We start from the raw sequence: 19,102 nt of genomic DNA, 5'->3' as shown, positions 1-19,102 counted from the left end.
GGCAAGAGATGCAATGGATAATTTACCATCCAGCCACACAGTAGAATTAGATGATATCTGTCCATCAACTCAATTCAATTTGATTCAAAGCAATTTTTTCCCCAAGTTCCTATAGGGTACAAGACATCCTGACCAAGACTGTATCCTCTTCTTCTCTCCTGTCTTTTTTTCTGTTCCCTTATCAGCTCAACCACTTTAGGAAATGATCAGAAATATCCTCAATAACCCATTCAGTAAGCATTTGTTAACTCACTACTGTAAGCAAAACCCTAGGCTAGGCACTGGGCATATAAAGACAAAATCTACCATTTTGAAGCTAACACCTCCAGTTTTCACCTTCAACTAGAAAGAGAGCAATTAAAAAAAAAGATGGAAAATGAGCTAGAACTTTCATGATTTCTTTTATAAACTGCCATCAGTGGAACTGCCAAATGTGAACTCTAACATCTCTCTTCTCTTCCTCCTTCCCCCCCTTCCTTCCTTCTTTGATTCCTTACTTCCTTGATTCCTTCCTTCTTTCTTTCTTTCCTTCCTTCCTTCCTACATCCCTCTCTGCCTACCTTCTTTCCATCTTCCCTTGCTTTCTTCCTTCTTATCTTCACAGCTTATGAATAGATAGAAACTAAGCTAGGGGCAGTGAGAGGTGGAAGGTACAAGCAACTAAAGCCACCAGGAAAGGAGAGCAGGTGACAATATCACCAGATGAAGGATGCCCATCCTCGAAGACCACTAGGTGATTATCTTTTAGGGGAGTAAAGGGGGAGGCATGACCAACGTGTCCCTACTATATACCAAAGGGGAGCCTACAAAAGGCCCAGATCTTATCCTACACTAAACCTGCTCCCTAACACTTTCTCCAGCATACGAAGGCATTTCCTAGAACGTCAGAGAAATGCAACAAGACACCCTTCTGTGGTTATCACCTAGAGGACTCTTTCCTACTCCCTTGCTGCATTTACGTGTTCATTTAATAAGCTTAGCTTTCTTCCACAGACCCCAATATTCCCAAACAGTCTTTAGTTAAGTCTGCTTTATGTTAATTTGCCAACAGAATGAGAGAGTAGTCATGACCTCATGACCTCCCATACTGACTTGTTTCTAGTTCTTTCAGTAAAGTCCCTTACACTATCTTCTGGCCTGGTAAGATTTTTCTAAGACTAACCCTGGCCTAAACTGATTCTAATTAATGAGGTTGGAGTTATCTTCGACCCTTCCTCTTCTTGTTCTACAGAGCAGTTAAAAATGAACATTTGTGAATCTCATTGTGTATCACTGACCTCTGACTTGTCTTCTGATTTCCTTATTACTAATAGGTTTTCCAACCCTCATTCTGTAGACATTTTGGTTGGGTTCAAGCCCCATCTCAAGGCTTATCTTCTAATTGCTATTCCTGTATACTCTTTTTGCTTTGAAGTTTCCTCTACTTCACTCCTTTCCTTCATTTCCTCTTTCTCTGCATCTAGATTTGCCCTTACCTGCAGAAGTAACTGGGTGGTACAGTAGATCCATCACTGGGTCTTGAGTCCAGAAGACCTGAATTGAAATTGGTCCTCAGACACTTAATAGCTCTGTAACCCTAGGTGGCACTGGATAGAGTGCCAGACCTGGAGTCAGAAAGACTCATCCTCCTGAGTTCAAAAATAGTCTCAGCCATTACTAGCTGTGTGACCCTGGGTATGTCACTTAATCCTGTTTCCTCATCTGTAAAATGAGTTGGAGAAGGAAATAGCTAACCACTCCAGTATCTCTGCCAAGAAAACCCTGAATCAGACATGACCTGAAAACAACTGAAAAACAACAACAGTGACCCTGGACAAATTTATTTGCCTCAGTTTCCTCAGCTATGAGAAAAGGATAGCAATAGTACCTATAACAAAAGGTCAGGAGGACCAAATGAAGTAATGTTGGTAAAACCCTTATAAGGCACAAAGCCTGACACTTAGCAGACCTGCACTTAATAAATCCTTTCTTCCTGGAAGGGTTCTGTCCCAACTCAGCCCTTTGGCCTGTTTCTTAACCCTTCACCTCCCACCACTCTTCAGGGAGTCTGACAAAGAGAATGAAACAGAAGTGTAAATTGTAGTCCATTTGGAAAAAAGGAGAGTGTAGCATTGGTAATGGGGTCACTTAGTGAATTTTTCTGATTACTCATATCTGTGTTTTATTTTGTTTGTCTTTGAATGTGCTTTGAGACACCCTGCAGCTATAGAGAAGAGTGCCATAAAAATAAATACAGCGAAACACGTCTATAATGTTCTCCCATATACATCACTTGTATTTGAAATTCCCAGCATGATGCCCATGTAACTAATAACCCGTGCATGAGATTTTCCTATGGGACATTCTCTTCGCAAGGTTATGCTGGAGTTTCACCATATGCATATATATGTATATGCTTATTTTAAATCCCTCTCCAAGCTCCCCTGTGTGTCTGCCTATCTCTTTCCTTTCCATCATTCTGTCTGTCTGTCGCCTGCTTTCTCTTCTGCTCCCCAGTATGTTTATGCATGCAAAGAAGAGCCTGCTGGAGGAATAATGGGAGCTTGTGATTTATCATTGCGCTATAATGGGTGCCCTGCTTCTGCTGAAGGAGGTCAACCTCTCCTAGAGATACCACAGTCCCTCCTTATTAACGTACTGTTTCCACTAATGGTTCAGAGTAGGGCAGGCAGGTCTTACAAGGAAGGCATTTAAGAAGAGTGCTCCTTTAATGGAAGCTGGGGAATTTATAGGAATATTTTCAGTGCCACCCTCCCTGGAGATGGCCAACTACACATTTGCCTGAACCTTGGAACAAACAGAGCCATGCTCCTACACTAGTGTATCCAGAAGAGGAGAGATGAGAAGAGTATGATATGGATATTTCATACACCCTAGAGAAGAGCTAGGATCCCAGGAGATTAGGAAGAAAACTCTATACCATTTCTCAAATGGGAGTTACAGCATGGCCAAGTAGATGAACATGGTATAAGGAAGACTCACCTTAGATACCTACTGTCTGTGTGATACTAGATATGTCTTTTATCCTTTATAAGTTTGTTTCCTCATATGGAAATAGGGATAAAAGCATTCACCTCAAAAATCCTAAGATTAAGTGAGAATACATATGTATGTATAGACATAGAATATATAAATTATATATGTATATGTAAGTTCATAGAATATATAATGTACATGTTATATATACTATATATTAAATATATTACAATATAATAAATATATAATATAATAATACATAATATACATACAAATATATATATACATACACATACACATAGTATTTTGCAAACTGTAAATTGTTAACGTACGTACAGCCTTTGATTGCTATAATGGTGCAACCAGTCAGACTACTTCTGTCTTTTTCACAATCAACAGCAACTCTTTTATCAAGGATGCTATAAGGTCTAAAAAGTGCTTTTCATTCAATAGTCCTCAGACCTAAGTAGTACAAGTATTATTATATCTCTTTTACAAGTGAGGAAACTGAGGCCTGAGAGGTGAAAATGCCTTGCCCTGGCTCACCTGACTACTAAGTATCCCACTAAGAGGTGGGACTCAAACCCAGGTCTTTGATTCTAAAGTCCAGGGCTAGTTCTATTTCACCACCTATTGCCTTCCCATAATTTAAATTCATCCTATTTATTTCCTTCCTATAAAGGTACACATTATAACTCTAAATAGTGTGAAACTTCACACAGGGATGTCGTGATTTGACATGATTTATTACTATTTTTCAGATGGGGGTAAAGAGGCAGGTACTTGCCAAGGTCACAAAACAACTGTGACTGTGTCCATAGGCAGTCAACAGATTGACCATTTTTAATCCTTTTCCCCCCCAGAAGTCCTAAATGATTCAATCAATCAGATCAGCCATGCTGTTATCCAAATTGGCTGCTAAGAAGGCAGAAAACACTAGCTCACCTAGTTTTCTATCTTGGGTTTTTCATTATGGTATATAGAACCCCTTCAATTTTGGTGAATAATCTCTGTCCTTCCTGGCACTCATGCAGAACTAAAGCTAACACAGGACTGTGTCCCAGGGGATAAACACAATCTGGGTGCTTCCTCCCCATGTATTTGCATTTTTTCAACAGTGTTCTGCTGGCCTGTGCTATCATGGGACACAACCATGCTCTGGCTATCTTCCCCTCCTCCCTTTGTGGAATCCCCAGCTGCCTTGGTAGTCTACCACCCCTTTACCAATAAGGCAAGGGTGAGACTACTCTACAGGTGGGGAACCCTGCATGTGTATGCACATTGGATGTGGATGTAGATGTGAATGTATATGTGTATGTATGTAATCTCTGTAACATTTTTGATGATACTTTTGAAAGAATCAACAGAACTATGAGAAAAATTCCATATAGGTTTGTGAAATTTGTATTATGTTCTACCTCCCCCCTCTCACATTTCTTAATCTTCCCTCCAAATGTCTCAGCTGTCACTGTCTTTTACTTTCTGTGTTATAAAGCTGGAAGGGCAATATCTACCAGCACCACCACCACCATCATATCATCATCATCATCACCATTATCACCATCAACAACACAACAATAAAATTTTGCATAAACTTTCCTTTTAAATGCAAGAAAATAGAAATAACTCACAGTGCGCTTCAATTTGCTTTATCCTATCACCCATCCCATCACCCTCCAAATTCTTCTTATTCCTTTTGCCTGACATCTTTGTGGATACTTGGGAGTGTGCACCATGTTGTATTTATAGTTACTTCAATAGAGTGGTGGTCCATTCCCTGTGGCCTAGCCAGGGGCAGACCAATCATCAATCTTGGCATCTGTCAAGAGATGCAATTGAGCAGGTGCACCTGGAGCTCATCCATATTTAAAGAGCTAGTGTATGAGAGAAAGGAAACAGCAAAGGAGAATCTTCCAAATAATAATGGATCAAAATGAGCAGATGAATCATGGAACTGGAAGGACCATATGTGGGCGATGGTGTCCATAGAACAGGAGCAAGTTTCAAGACGATACTAGTAAAAGACACAATTTAGACAGTAATAGTTCTATATTGGGTCAATATGGTGACCATTCTAGTAATCTTATTTGGCTGCACTCAAGTAGTCTGGACTGTGTCTCAATGTTTCTATGTGGACACATGAGGTTATATGTCTAGTCTCATAAGAAGTCAGATCTACCCTCACATTTCTTAAGTCTTTTCAACTAGAGGCTTCCACCTACCCCACCCATCTCATCCCCATGAAAACACTATCTTAATTGTTCTCCAAGTCAACAATAACATATCTATTTGGCACAAGACAGAGGATCACAAAGTACAATCTGAAGGCTATTTGTGGTCCAGGGTCCCTATATTTGGTCTATGTATTGGTCTCATATAATAATTGCATATTACATGATAGCAACCACATTCTCATTTCTAAGTGAATCAGTAATTTGTATTTTTCTTTTGTCTGGATCTGTGATTTCATCTGCTCATGAAAAATCCCTCCAATGATTCAAATCTTCAATTCAACTGTAATTTATAGTACTAGTTAACTGCAGTATGAAGTGTCATAGTCACAAGTCAAAATGTCTCAGAGTTAGATCTTGAATCTAAATAATCCTCACTTGAAATTCAGTCCATTATGTCAAAGAAACATACACCCTCTTAGGGATGCCTCACCCAAAGTAGAACAGCTCTTTCCATTCTCCCTCTCTCTCCCTCCTGTATGTATATAAGATTAAGCCATTAAAAGATCTCAGGATCTTAGACCTGGATCCTTTGAGAGACTGGTTTCTGTAGAATATCAAGGTCAGAAGAAGTCATATCATAAATGGCAGAGGAACATGTGGGTGATAAAGAAGTGTAATCAAAGAGTATAGATAGTTTTTTTCCATAGGAATTTATTAGTGGAAAGGAAGAAAGATGTAAGATTGCAGTTTCAATGGATCTTAGGATCAAGAATTTTTTTTCAAAGAATGGGCAGGTTAGGGTGAGGGTGGAATTGGCCATATTTGTAGACACTGAATAAGAGCTGGGAAATAGGCACTCAACAATGAGAAAGAGGGGAGAAATAGTGAATGGAATAAACCCTTATAGGAAAAGGGAGAGAAAATAAAAGAAGAGGGGTCAGTGTTAGCAGGTGGAAGGGCCACTTTTCCTTCTGAGAAAAAGCCAGGACAGAGGACAATGTACAGGAGTTTGGAGGTAGAAACTAGGAGAGACAAAATAAGCTATGACGTATTCCTAACTTTCTCATTGAAGTAGGAGTTGCCATCTACAAATAGAGATAGGGTGGAGGTAGCACTGGAGTCTGGCAAAGAGAACATATTCTGAAATAGTAGCGCAGAGAGTGTGATGGAGGTAGAGTCTGAGAAGAGTCTTGAGCACAGCAGCAGTAAGAGCCTAGGTGAGATTGGATAGCATGAATTCATAGTGAATATATTCAAGATGGCTCTAGGAAACAAGACTGAGCTGAATAAAAACAGATGGGTAAATAAAATGGTACTTGTGCAGAAGGGAAAAAGTTACAATCTGAAGTCAAGATTACCAAAGAGACTCTACAGTCATTAGGGTATGGGGCAGAAGGCAACGAAAAAGGAATTAACCATGAGGGAGTCTAAGGGAGCAATACCAGTCCAATACCATGTACTGTCTTTGAATCTCATTTTCATTATCTGAAAAATGGGAATAATAACACATGCAATATTTATTTCCAAGTTCAAAGAATCAACGTAGGCTAAATACACTGTATTCAACCAACCAACGTTTATGAAATACTTTTTCTGCATCAGGGACTACTCTAGGAACTGGGCGTACAGAAACAAAAATGAAATATCCCCTGTGTTCCAGGGGCATATGTTCTGGAAAGTGCTTTATGAGGGCCATTATTATTATCACAGTAGTTCTGACCACATGAGGAATGTCAACTAGGCAATCCTGATTTCAGACTACAGAAGGCCTTGGTTGTTACAGAATAGTTTCAATTGTGTCCCACTCTTCATCATCCCGTTCAGGGTTTTCTTGACAAAGATACTGGAATAGTTTTCTGTTTCCTTCTCTAGCTCATTTTGTAGATGAGAAAACTAAGGCATGCAAGTTCTAGTGACTTGCCCAGGGTCATACCACTAGTTAGTGTCTGAGGTCAGATCTGAACTCAGGAAAATGAGTCTTACTGGTTCCTAGCCCAATGCCCTATCCACTGTACCACCTAGAAGTCCAGAGAAGGTCCTTACAAATGACTCAAAAAGAGGTCTGGGGAAGGTGAGGTAGAGTATGTACAAGGTATATACATAGTATAAGTAGTTCTCCTAATTGTTCTCTTTGAAGTGGGAAACTTTTTCCATTTCAACCCATCTTTTGCTTACCTGACATTGTGATTTTCCTTTGTTTCTCACCTACTCAATAAATTTTTTCTATTGCTTTCTATTGCTTCTAGGATAAAATATAAACTACTCTGTTTGGCTTTTAAAGAACATCCCAACCTGACCCTAATCTCCTTTCCCAACCTCAACACCCATCACTTCCTTTCCTGCATTATAAAGTATAGCTAACTTTCCATCTTCCACCTTCGTAACTCTGTTGTCAGAACCCTATCCCTGGAATACTCTCTCTTCTTCTCCAGTTTCAAGAATCCCTTATGTCCTTTAAGACTTATTGCAAGTGCTACCTTCTATGTTGTTTTCCTGATACCTGTTATTAATACTCTCCCTTCCTAGACCGCCTTGCATTTATTCTATAATTATTTATGTATGTAAATATGGTAAGCTTCTTGAGGACAGGGTTGCTTCACTTTTCTCTTTAGATATCCAGTGCCCAACTAGCATAAGGGGATGGGCTTTGGGACTGGAAATGTGATTTAATTAATATGGGGAGTTCCCACTTCAGAAATTCCCTCAACGAATGCAAGTCAGTTCATTTTCTACAACTTAGAGTCTTAGAGAGTTGCCTAGGCTACTTAGAGATCAAGCAACTTGCCCCAGGTCACAAACTCAGTGTGTGTCAAAAGTGGGACTTGAACCACCTTCTTCCTGACTTCAAAGACAGCTCCCTATTCTTTACACCAAACTGTCTATAACATACATCGTAATCACTTCATAAATGCTTCCTAATTGATTGATTGTTATAATGCTACACAATATTACTTTGGGTAACCTTATAACTCATTCGCATGCCCAAATCTTAAAGCTTGTCCCCCATCAAATATGATACTATGGTACTCTCTAGTCTCTTTCTGAGACTTTGGGACTCAATTAACTTTCCCTCCAGATCCCATCCCATCTCTCTTCACCCAATAAACGTGAGTTAAGTCCTACTCTCTTTGGAGTGAGTAGTAACTAATGAGTGAAACCCAGGGGAATGTAAGGGTTCCTTTGTGTGTAGAGACTTTACCAAGTCCACTTTCAGGAAACTGGTTGAGATTTTTATCTGCAGCCCTCAGTAAGTTTGCCTGTGGCCCCAGGAGAGGATGGAATATAATTTTTTGCAGGGCAGCTTCTCATAAAAAGCTTCTCCTAGCATGTTCTAATTTCTACATTGTTATTCATGGCAGATACATGAAAGAGATAAATGCTCAGTGTTACTAGCTCCGTGCAAAGGAAACAAAGCTTGTTTTTTGGTAGATATTCTTGAGTTAATTCTATGATAGAATTAATGTGGTGGATAGAGGAAAATTGGATATTACAAGCAAATTATTATCTGAACTTATTGTTCTATAGTGTATACTGTAACATTCACCTGGATGCTGTGAAAATGTCTGTCAGAATTATCAAAGTATTTTGAACTCTTCGAAAGAAAATATTTAGATTTAGCAAGTCAATCCCCAAAGCTACTACTATTACCAACAGACCAGACCCTTTAAATACTTCTAGTTAAGCACCTCAGCCAGAGTATGAGCATTAAGAGCTTAAAGGACCTGAGAAATGGACCCATGGGTGATTAGAAATGAAAGAGACTCCAGAGATTAGCTAGCTCAGCTCCCTCATTTTTTTTAGAAGCAGAAACTAAGATATGAGATGATGATATGATTTGATGAAGTTTAAATAGATTAGAACCGAACATCTTGAGTCAGGAAGTGCTTTTGTTCAGTTATGTCAAAATGCACTAATTTATGCCACAGTATTGGGATGATTTTTCACTACATGGGCCCTCCCAAGATTATTTTTACATTTATTTATTTATTTCGTTTTACATTGTGCTCTCTTACAAAAATGTCCTTGGACCCAGCTACAGAGAATTAACAGGTCAATTATAAACAAATAAAGGATGAGGGGAAAACTTACAGCCATTAGAAGCATAAATATATGGTACAGTTTTACCAAATAGTAGTTAGAGTTGCCACATCATGGCATGCACATGAACTCAAAGAAAAACTCATATAATTAAGTACATTATTCAATAGCTAATCAACATCTTCAGTCTTCAATTTCTTGGACCCAAGTAAAATAGAATCCAATTCATTCCTGATTCTTTTTAAGACTGATGAATCTAGCAATTTTTGAGAGAAAAAAAGAAAAGAAGGTAGGAAAGGAAGAAGGAAGGAAGGAAGGAAGGAAGGAAGGAAGGAAGGAAGGAAGGAAGGAAGGAAAGAAGGAAGGAAGGAAGGAAGGAAGGAAGGAAGGAAGGAAGGAAGGAAGGAAGGAAGGAAAAAAGATACTCTATGGTAGTTGAAATGGTCATTTGAACCAGCTAATCCTCTAATTGTTATTGGAAGAATCAGACCTTCCAAGGGCAGGCTATGTAGGTACATCAAATAGCAGATGACTTTCTGAGGGAGGAAAACTTTAAGTGTACCAGTGTTCTTTTGATGTGTTTGAAATAGTTTAATACTTGGAACAGTTATTAATGTTTTGATATGTTTGGAACTTGGGTTTCAAATAGACTGTAACAGACCCAATCACATGAAATTCACCTGGGATAAATGCAAAGTCTTACACTTGGATTAAAAAATTAGTGTTGGAGGTTGAGTCTGAGGTGGAGGTGGCTAAATAAAAGCAGGAACTTCCAGAGCTCTCCCTCCAAATCCAGCCAAATACCCATAAAAAATGACTGTAAAATTTTTTTGGAGCTGCAGAACTCACAGAATGATGGAGTGATGCAAATCTACAGCCCAAGACAGCCTGAAAGGTTGACAAGAAGTATCTATTGTTGCACACTGGGGGCAGAATGCAATCCAACTTGGGCCAGGCCAGCACAGACTGGACCTGAGCAGGCTTCAGGGGAACTAAATTTCTGGCACCTGTGGTGGTTTCCAGACTTCATGATCCCAAAACACTGAGGACAAATTGGAAGGTCACTGGAAAAAACCTGTTGGACCTGTGTAAGAGACTAGAGTGGATTATCCCCAGCCCCAGGGTGGAGTAGCAGGTGGAGGGAATTGAGGTAGCCACAGCAGCAGCAGGGGAGGTGCCAGTGGCTGTTTCTGGAGCTCTAGGTCTGAAGATTGTGTGTGTGGGAGTATCAAGTAGCTGACAATACACCTTCTCCACCCCACTGGAAGCAGAGAAGTACCTTGACAAAGAGCTCAAAAGTCAAATAAATGACTGGGGCAATGAGCAAAAACCAGAAAAAGAATCAGACTACATAATCTTACTTTGGTGACAAGGAAGGCCAAAATATACAAACAGAAAAAGACAACAAAGTCAAAGCTCTTGCATCCAAAGCCTCCAAGAAAAACATGAATGCATTTCAGGCAATGGAAGAGCTCTAAAAGAATTTTGAAAATCAAATAAGAGAAGTAGAGGAAAATTGGGAAGGCAAATGAGAGTGATGCAAGAAAATCATGAAAAATGAGCCAATTGCTTGCTAAAAGGGTCCCAAAAATGTTTAAAAAAATAATACCTCATAAAATAGACTAAGCCAAATGGCAAAAGAAATCCAAAAAGTCAATGAGGAGAAGAATGCCTTAAACAGCAGAAGTGGTCAAATGAAAAAGGAGGCCCAAAAAGCTGACTAAAGAAAATAATTCCTTAAAAATTAGAACAGAGCAGATGGAAGCTAATGACTTTATGAAAAATCAAGAAATTTATAAAACCAAACCAAAAGAATGGAAAAAAAAAAGCAGACAATGTGAAATATCTCATTGGAAAAACAACTCACCTGGAAAACAGATCCAGGAGAGGAATTTAAAAATTATTGGACTATCTAAAAGCCATGGTCAAAAAAAGATCCTAGACATCATCTTTCAAGAAACTATCATGGAAAACTGCCCTGATATTCTAGATCCAGAGGGTAAAATAGATATTGAAAGAATCTACCAATCATCTCCTGAAAGAGATCCCAAAGGGATAATTCCTAGGAATATATGGTAGCCAAACAGAGCTCCCAGGTCAAGGAGAAAATATTGCAAGCTGCCAGAAAGAAACAATTCAAGTATTGTCAAAACACAATCAGGGTAACACAAGATCTAGCACCTTCTACACTGAGGGATCAAAGACTTATAATATGATATCCCAGAGCTCAAAGGAGCTAGAATTAAAACCAAAAATCACCTACCCAGCAAAACTGAGTACAGTGCTTCAGGGGGGATATCGTTCATTCAATGAAAAGAGAACTTTCAAGCATTTTTGATGGAAAGACCAGAGCTGAGCAGAAAATTTGACTTTCAAACCCAAGAATCAAGAGAAGCATGAAAAGGTAAGCAGGAAAGAGAAATCATAAGGGACTCACAAAAGTTGAACTGTTTACATTCCTACAAAAAAAAAGAGAGTATTTGTAATTCTTGAGACTTTACTCAGTATTAGGGTAGCTGGAAGGATTACATACATATAGACAGAGGACACAGGGTGAAATGAATATAAAGGAATGATATCTAAAAAATAAAATTAAAGGGTGAGAGGAATATATTGGGAAAATGAGAAAGGGAAAAATAGAATGGGGTAAATTATCGCTCACATAAAAGAGTCAAGCAAAAGCTTTTTCAGTGGAGGGAAAGAGGGAGAAAGTGAAAAGAAATGAGTGAAACTTCTCTCATTGGATTTGGTTTAAGGAGGGAATAACAAGCACACTCAATTTGGTATGAAAATCTGTCTTACATTGCAGGAAAGTAAGGGGAATGGATTAAGTGAAGGTATGATGGGGGATGATAGCAGGGATGGCAAATGAGAGGAGAGGGTAATTAGAAGTAAACACTTTTGAGGAGGAACAGGGTCAAAAGAGAGAGTGGAATAAATGGGGGGCAGGAAAGGATGGAAGAAAATATAGTTAGTCTTTCACAACATGACTGCTATGGAAGTTTTTTTGCGTGACTACACATGTCTAACCTATATCAAATTGCTTGCCTTCTCAGTTGGGATGGGTGGGGAGGCAGGAAGGGAGAGAAGTTGGAACTCAAATTTATAAAAATAAATGTTAAAAATTGTTTTTACATACAACTAGGAAATAAGACCTATAGGCAATGGGGTAAAAATAATCTATGTTGTCTTACAAGAAAATAGAGGGGATGGAGATAAGAGAAGGGAGGGGTTTGATAGAAGGGAAGGCAGATTGTGGGAAAGGGTAATCAGAATGCATGCTGTGTTGGGGTGGGTTGAGGGGCAAGATGGGGAGAAAATTTGGAACTCAAAATTTTATGGAAGTGCATACTGAAAAATAAAAATAAGTTAATTAAAAAAAGTAATGTCACTGATATAAGATGGAGAAGTGTGACTAAACATCAGGTCATCTGAAAAAATGGGGGAGGGTAAGGTCAGTATGAATCAATACTTGGATATGGAAGCTAAAAAATGCTAATATGCTCTTAGGCTGCATATAGTCAGGGATATATTCTAGATTAGAGAAGTGACTACCCCATTGTACTTTTCCCTGGTCAGATCACTTCTGGAGCACAGTGTTCAGTTTGAGACACCACCTTTTAGATGAAGGTTACAAAGATAATAATCATTCGGTGAATGTCCAGAGGAAGGCAAATGGGACTATAGAAAGACTCAAGTTCATGTCATGTGAGGATCTGTCGAAAGATATAAAAGGTTTTTTCCTTGGTGAAGAGAAGACTTGGGAGGAAGGTGGACATGACGCCTGTATGAAATACTTGAAAGGATGCCATGTAGAAGAAAGATTAGACTTGTTCTTCTCAGCCTCGAAGGACAGAACTTAGAGCAATGAGTTTAAATTGCAAAGGAGATTTAAACCTGACGTTAAGTGGGGGAAAAGAAACAAACCAAAATTTAATTCAAACTCTACAAAAATAGAATTTATTGCTTGGGAAAGCAGTAAGTTGCATGTCCCTTGTATTCTTTGAGCTAAAGCTGGGTGACAAATTGTGAGATTTTTGTAGAATAGATGTTTATGTATGAATTGCCCTTGTTATCTTGCAAGGTGTTTCTAAGTCTGCAATATTGCATATAATTCTGCAAAACTGATATATTTCTTCTCAGTATTCACATGCTTTGACTTCCCTATCTTTAATTTTTGTTGTTGTTTTTGAGTAATATCAGTCACATCTGACTCTTTGTGACCCCATTTGGGGTATCTTGACAAAGATACTGGAGTGGTTTGTCATTTTCTTCTCCAGCTCATTTTACAGATAAGGAAACTGAGGCAAACGGAGCTAAGTCACTTGCCCAGGGTCACATAGTTAATATCTGTATCTGGATATGAACTCAGATCTTTCTGACTCCAGGCCTACATTTTATCTACTGTGCTATCTAAGATGAATTCCCTGACAGAGACCTTGGCTTGGGATTCATTCATGTCTCTTGTTCCACTCACGTAACGGGCCTCAGCACCCAAAGTTCAATCTAGTTCCCAACATTGGGTATGTTTCTAAAACCTTCCTAGCATGAAGTAGAGAGTCCTACATCAATGGAAGCATCTACCATGACTGTTCAGAGAAAACTCAAGCAAATTATTCTATTGGAGACTCTTAGACAATATAGAAATTCATCTTATTTGTCTGTACCTCAGTTTCATCACTACTTCATTGAGAATTATAGTGTCTCCTTCAGACATTAAGAAATTTAGTGAAATAGCTCAATTGTCTGGAAACTGAGTTATCTCAAACACATAGAATAGACAAGGATCATAGAAGCATAGATTTGGAGCTGGTGAGGACTTCAGGAGCAGCCAAGTTCAAACCTCTCATTTTTTAAGGTGAGGAAAATGAGGTTAGAGAAACCACTCCATGGCAAAATTGTAAATTTTGGCATGTGGGATGTGACCAGGGTGCTGAAATTTAAAGGCTGATAGATAGCACTTTTGGTTTTTCAGAAATAGAGAAACAGCATCTCATGGGCAAGAATAGCTAGTTAAAATGGAAAGCTACCAAATGGTAGCATCATTCTGAGCCAAACCTCAAAGGGAGTTCCACTCCCAGTCCTGTCCTGCCCTGTTCTCCCATTGCTATGGGAGAGAGCTATGGCCTCTCTAGCCTCAGGTTTTTAGCATCTCCCACTGTCAGCTTTTCCTAACTCCCTTAGCTGAATAAAGGTTGTGATTCATGCAACTTGTTTTGATTTTTAAAAATTGTACCATGGCTCTAATTCATAGGCTTAAGCAGTGTTGGGATAATTTAGTTTCTCTCCCTGTCCCCTTACCCCCACCACCTTTGCACACTTCTGCACCAGGCTGAAAGAACAACTACAGAAAAATCATACTGAGCTTAGATTTGATATTCTTAGAAACTGCTTAAAGGTACAAAGTCTTATTCTAAATCATTTTCTTTAAGTAATTAATTTTACCAAGGTCTATTGATTTAAAACAATAAGCATGCAATTCACTACTATTCTTCATTTAATATGGATTCTTATTCACTGGAGTATTGCTTTCTCCATGTAGAGTCTAAATTCATTCATTGCTTTTCAATCAATTATCATCTTATCACTGAATATAACACAATTAATTGTGTATTGTTAAATAATTTATTTGATGATTGTAGTTGCCAAAAAACAACAAACTATTCATTTTCTCTGTGTAATTAATAATTGTATACAAGAGAAAATAATCCATCATTATTAAAGCAATTATCATTTAATTATTTCAGTTAGCAAAATCCATTAAATACCATTTAGTCAATTTTCCTACAATTATGTTATTTAGTAAATTGCATTTAATTTACTCTTAAAAATCAATGCAAAACTTTTTGAAAATCAATTTCCCAGAAAATTTAGGAGTAAATTGAATAATGAAATAAGATGAAAAATAAAGAAAGAATAGGGCCATTTCAAGGGGGAGGGGAAATAGTAAAAATATAAAATTATGTCTGAAATTCAGATTTTCAAAAGACAGTTGACATTTTTAGATCTCAAAGCATATTCCATGCTTTGATTATTAAGTTATCTTTAAGGAACTGGATGGTGGGTGCACATTTTCAGGATGAGTAAATTGAGCCAACAAGAGATTATGTACTTTGAAGCATTGCCAACATTGATCTCTTCCCTTTCTGACCACCCATAGAACTTGCTGTCTGTACTATCCATTTTAGCAATTGATTACATTCAGCCTAGCACTTCATTACATGCTGTCTCTTATTGTTCTCATTGTTTCATGCACATAAATCCTCTCTTTCCAATAACATTTTAAGTTCCTGGAGAGCCTAGACAATAAGATATGCTTTTGTCTCTATGCCCCGTAGCACAAAATACAGCTCTGGGCACATAGAAGGAAGTGAATTGAACCTAATTGAATTAAAGCAACTGAATTGGTCAATGACAAGGGAAGTCACTCACCCTTGCAGAGTTCTATCAGAGAAAGTCAAGAATATTGTATGACCATGAATGATAATGTGGCCAGGTCTACATGACAAAGCAGAACTTGTATTTCTTTGAGGGTTGTTTGCTTTATGAGATTGTGAATCTGGAGAGTTATAGAATGCTTTGGCTAATGTAGCTTCTTTGTCCAGCACAAGTACCATCCCTGGTTCCTTCCAATTACCCTGCCCTCCAATAAATGTTTTCAAAGATATTGCTTTACAGATAATAAACATAGGGATGAGACCTATACTTTCATCGATACAGGGGACTCCCTTGAGAGTAAATTCTCTCCACCAATAGAAGTTGACACAGCACACATACATGCATATACGTACACACAAACACATATACATATACACACATATTTTAAATCCTTATTTCAAAAATTTGCCCTGGGTGGATCATAATCATTTCATTTTTTTTTTTAAATTTCTACATCTTCTACCCTAGACCTGAGACCTAGGTCTCTACACTGGGTATTTAGAATTCTGGCTCCAGACCCTGTGTAATTAATTAACTCATTTTGGAGCTCAGATTATAATATCCAATCTATTTGGTGGTTGAGAATGTGCAAAGTAACCCATTTAGCCCACTAACTCTTCATCCTGTCTAGCTACCAACTCGGTCTCAATCTCTGCCTGCCAGTGATTTTGAAAATCATTCCTTTACCCTTTACCTTTTCATAACAAAGCACCTGTTTCTTCTCTACACTCTTCTATGTGTGTTGCCTTTCCTATTAGAATGTAAGCACCTTGAAGGCAGTTGAGAATACCTCCCCCAAATAATTGAATACCTAGTACTTAATATAGTGTCAAGTACCTGATAAGTACTTAATGATTTTTTTCCATTCATTCACATCTAGCTAAGTAGTATTGGGCCAGGAATCAGGAAGACCCAAGTTCAATTCCAGCCTCAGATAATTAGTAACTGTTTAAGCCTTGGCAAGTTATTTAACCTGTTTCTGCCTCAGTTTCTATATTTGCAAAATAAGGATAATAATAGCACCTACAGCCCAGGTATTTATAAGGGATTTGCAAACCTTAAAGCTTCATATAAATACTACTACTATTATTAAATTTATAATCATGTTGTCATAATTATTAGCTAATACGTCATCATTATTAACCCTCAGGGTTGTAATTGCTCTGAAGTTCCAGACTTTAGAAACCCTTGAAAATTTCCCTATTCCTCCTTGCTTAAGTTGAACTTCTACTCCCCTGAATTACATTCCTCTCCTTCCCTTCGACCCTCTCTTCTTGCCCCTAAGCCCTCCCATTACACCTTGACTCTTAATTTGCTCTACGTTCAGGCATGAAGGTGAGTGGCGTGTGTGCGTGTGTGTGTGTGTGTGTGTGCATGTGTGTTCCTGCCATGTGCTATGGATTTAAACAGGTCCAACTTTCCACCCTATAAAATTGAAAGTGTTTTAAAAATACATGTGTTGCCTTGTCATCATTGGTGATGCTGGTTTGCTTCCTGCCTTTCAGTCAGTGAGAGAAGAGCCAACATTGAACTGTCAACTTCTGGCCAGTTTTGCTTACAGCTTCCCAGACTTTGCTAATATACAGTCATTGTAACTCAAGTCAAAATTCAGCATTCATTAAAATCTTCTCCATCTCATCTGCTTTTCCATTGCCATATCTGGTTTAAAAAAAAGTCATCAACACATTTGCATCTTAAGCTCCAAATCTGTATTTAAAACACTGAGCAGGGTCCCTTCCACTCTGACAGCTTCCTTTTTAACTTACCCCAGACTGGGTTATGCAGTGTGTGGTGTCTTAATTTGCAGGATATGTGTACTGGCATCATGTTTAATTAGGCTTCGATGTCAACTTTCAATCTCACACAAACCACATCTAATAAAATATCTACAGCACTTGGCTTGAGCCTGACAGATCTCCTGCTTAAAACCTGCTCCCTCTCAATGAGTCAGAGAAGAAAGCTGCTCATGAACAAGAACACAGAGGCCTAATTTCATATTCTGGACAGCACTTTGACCATAAGTGCAAAGTACAGCCAAGTGAGGTAAGGAGGAAATTGTCCAGAAGTCCAGGTGTACCTCATTTTAAAAAAATGGAATTAAAATCTGCAAGCATTTGTTAATGCTTGTGTAAGGTGCTGTGCTAGTTACTTGGGAGACAAAGATAAAATAAGAAGTAGATCAGAGGTGTCAGATGGGAGATCTGCAAGCTGCTTATTCCTATGGTACTAAAATGTAATTGGGAAATGTTTAGCAAAATTAATAAAAATACAATAAAATGTAGACAACATTAAATCTTAAAACTTTGTCACTATATGGGCATTACTTGCTCCTCTTTCTATTTGCTTTTGATACCACTGAAGTTGACCCTGCCATTAAGGCACTTCCATTCTCCCATGTAAATCAAATCCTATTCTCCATCAATAAACATTATTGCTTTTTAATTATTATTTTAAATTCCATTTTTAAGTTTAAGTTTTTAATTTTAAATTCTTAAATTTATTCATTTCTAAACATTTTTTTTAAATTTTGAGATCCAAATTCTCTTCTTTGCCCCAATCCCTTTCTCATCTACTGAGAAGGCAAGCAATATAATACCAATTACATAGCTTTATCATTTTATCTATGCTTTATCTCAGTACCTCATTGTCCTTCTCTGGCAATACCTCCTAAGACTTTTATCAGAAGGATGTTCTATTTCCAGATAGCTTTTTATGTTTGCATAAAGCCTCTGACCATGTCACTCCCCCGATCAAGAATGTTGAATGGCTCCCCGTTACCCTTGGCCTGGCCTTTAGAGCTCTACATAAACTGGATCCAATCTACTTTTCCAAGCTTATGTCATACTATTTTCTTCATTTGCTCTATTTTCCAGCCAAACTGGCCTACTAGCTCTTTTCAGAACTTGGCTCTCTCTCTCTCTCTCTCTCTCTCTCTCTCTCTCTCTCTCTCTCTCTCTCTCTCTCTCTCTCTCTCTCAACTGTACAAGCTGTTCTCTCCGAGACTAAAATGTACCTCTGTGTCTTGAAATCCTCAGTTCCCTTCAAGATTTACTGTGGGAATCAAAGGAAGGAAAAGGGAATAAACATTTTGTTAAGTATTTGTTATATGTTAGATACTCAAATAATATCTCATTTTATCCTCACAACAGCCTTGTGAGGTAGGAGCTGCTATGTTCGGAGGCAGAAAAAAGTTAAGTCAGTTGCCCAGGGTCACACAGACTGTAGTGTCTGTGGTCAGATTTGAACTCAGGTCTTCCTTACTCCAGTTCTGGGTCTTTTTCCATTGAGACACCTTGCTGACTGTATGATATTAAGCACATATGCTATCTAGTATGAGAAATGTTTCTTGATTCCTCTAGTTGTAAAGCTCTTTGCACAATGTCTGACATATAGTAGGTTCTTAAATTCTTGTTTCCTTCTCCTACCCTCCCTCAAATGATTTTATACTTATCTTTTTAATGGTTATACATTCTAGT

The sequence above is a fragment of the Notamacropus eugenii genome, chromosome 2 (genome assembly GCF_028372415.1).
Source record: "Notamacropus eugenii isolate mMacEug1 chromosome 2, mMacEug1.pri_v2, whole genome shotgun sequence".
Lineage (NCBI taxonomy): Eukaryota > Metazoa > Chordata > Mammalia > Diprotodontia > Macropodidae > Notamacropus > Notamacropus eugenii.
The sequence above is the reverse complement of the archived record's forward strand: the minus strand, read 5'-3'. Positions refer to the sequence as shown.